General features: G+C 36.6%; 1 protein-coding gene across 2 annotated transcripts in view; it reads right to left on the reverse strand.

Moving 5' to 3' along the window:
* The window catches only part of LOC118733033 (protein Notchless), a 1917-nt gene extending 1824 nt beyond the window's left edge, over positions 1-93 (reverse strand). The window contains exon 1 of one of the 2 annotated variants that reach the window (XM_036462200.1): positions 37-93. The gene's annotated coding sequence lies outside the window, so the exon portion shown is untranslated. The remainder of the gene's footprint in view (positions 1-36) is intronic. The other variant, XM_036462201.1, reaches the window with a different exon arrangement.
* Between the last annotated feature and the right edge of the window lie 227 nt (positions 94-320).

A 320-nucleotide genomic window follows, 5' to 3' on the forward strand; every position in this document is an offset into this window, starting at 1 on the left:
CTGCTCGTCAGCATCGAATTTCTGTCGCTTAAACATTTTGCAATTAGCAAATTCCGCTTTTTAAATGAATGGAAATGTCAACAACCAACCAACACGTGTTGTTGATTTTTTTTTTTGCAAAAAGCAGTGTTGCACTAGAATTAGTGATGAAACAATAAAATTAAATACTCGATACTTTTCGTTCGATTCCAGGTAATTTGACCAAGTACCCTGCAAAAAACGGCTGACGGCGAAAAGAAACTATCGATGGTACGCTCGCATACATATGTACATACACACATACATCAAAGAGAATTTTACTTCATTGTTAGCTGTGGTGC

Source organism: Rhagoletis pomonella, unplaced genomic scaffold (assembly GCF_013731165.1).
Source record: "Rhagoletis pomonella isolate Grant_MI unplaced genomic scaffold, Rhpom_1.0 Rhpom_scaffold_00002, whole genome shotgun sequence".
NCBI classification, from domain to species: Eukaryota; Metazoa; Arthropoda; class Insecta; order Diptera; family Tephritidae; genus Rhagoletis; species Rhagoletis pomonella.